We start from the raw sequence: 1,967 nt of genomic DNA, 5'->3' as shown, positions 1-1,967 counted from the left end.
AAAAAAGTCATGGATCCTTCACCAAGACAATGCCCCAGCTCACAGTGCGTTGTCAGTGAAGACGTTTTTGGCAAAACACAACATTCCCATCTTAGATCATCCACCCTACTCACCTGATTTGGCCCCCTGTGACTTTTTTCTTTTCCCTAAAGTCAAGTCAGCTTTGAAAGGAACTAGATTTGAGACTGTTGAAGCAGTAAAAGAAAAAGCGACGGAAGTAATGTATGGACTTACCGAAAATGATCTGCAGCATTGTTATGAACAGTGGAAAATTCGTATGGAGCGGTGTAGAGACCGAGGAGGAGAGTACATTGAAGGAGATAACATGAAATTGTAAATAATTGTAAATAAATGTTTTTTCCAGCATCAGTCCGGTTTTTTTCTAGCCGCACCTCGTATACCTGCACCTTGGTATGCCTTAGAACCCAGTATCTGATTTCGGAACCTCTGTCTGATGTTAATGAAATCCAACTTGTGTCAGCTCACGTTTTCGTTGTAAGCATCTGAAATTTATTGCAAACTTGACTAGCGTACTCTTTCCCCTCTCTCATTCCCACCGCCGTGCCAATGTTCACCCGTAGCCCTTTCTCCTACGACGACGTGCCAGTCTCGAATGATCGTTAGATTTACATCTCGCGTTACAACTACATTGTATTTAAGTATGCTCATATATTTTGTGTATTTTTTTTTTTCATTTCTGCTTGCGACACTGGCATTATATCCGAACAATTTTTGTCTGCAGTGGTTTGGTATCAATGCTGATGAGACCAACCCTATCAGTAAACTCTTCACAATAACTCACTCTCTGCCCTACCTTAATTCTAATCCCGTGACACCATTTTCTACTGCTGTCGATATAACCTTATATTCGTTGGATCAGGAATCATCGTCTTATTCCCATTTCACTTCACTGCCCACAATACATTGAGAAAGAACATTAGTATTTGCCTTTTCAGATTTTCTTCCTACCCCAACACTTTAAAATTTTTTTATATTCCACAACCCGACTCGTAGAATGTTACACTGTCGTTCGTTACCGCACCTTTTCCTCTTCGCAATCCTTGGAGATCCGAATGAGCGACTAATCCTGAAACTTTTGTCAGCGGAGAGATAGTGATGTCACTTCTTTAGCTACACACAACGTGGCCTAGAAGTACATCTCGCACGCCGTTAATGCAGTGGTTTCTATTGCCTTCTCTATTCTCATTCCATCGATGAGGATGCAAGCGATTCCCATCATATGACGAGGGTTTTGGGAAGTCGGTACGATGCTACGACAAATGCCCAAATCAGTGTTGGGACTGTAGACAAGTATCTGAAAGGTATTGCTAAATGTTGGAAACAAAATATTTTTTATTTTCATTGTCGTTCCCATTTTACGATCAATCGGTTATTGAGAAAAAATAGCCATCGTATTTTTTGCAGCAAATTATGAGTGAAATGACTTGTACTAGTAATGTAACTGAATGCAGTTTTAACATATAGTATGTAACATTTTTATTGAGAATACTATTTAGGCATACAATGTACACTATACTATGACCACTAGATCTTAGCTCTCACTGTTGCTATAAACTGACGGTCTCTTTAAAAACCAGTCGATACATATTCTTTGATCGTTACCTATTTTCTACGGTTTGTAATGATAGGGTTTACGTTTGTGGAGGCGAAAGCACAACCTGTCTCCAAAATTTTCTCTCTGACGACCAAGCACAGACATCACATCCATCCCTGAAACGCAGAACCTCCGACAGCAGCCTCATACATCAAAACTTATAGACGCCTATACCATCCTAAACATCTCTTCCAACGCATTCCTTCATCGTATCACGTCTCGACAACAAATTCCTCACTCCTAAAACCACATACCTCGAAATATAAAAGTACCTTCCAAATCTCAACACATAATTTCCTCTTACCCTTGATTTAGACATCCATCTACAGCATGGACTTCCTGTCGTACGTTT

This window comes from Schistocerca serialis, chromosome 8 (genome assembly GCF_023864345.2).
Source record: "Schistocerca serialis cubense isolate TAMUIC-IGC-003099 chromosome 8, iqSchSeri2.2, whole genome shotgun sequence".
Taxonomy (NCBI): domain Eukaryota; kingdom Metazoa; phylum Arthropoda; class Insecta; order Orthoptera; family Acrididae; genus Schistocerca; species Schistocerca serialis.
This window is presented reverse-complemented; position numbering follows the sequence as displayed.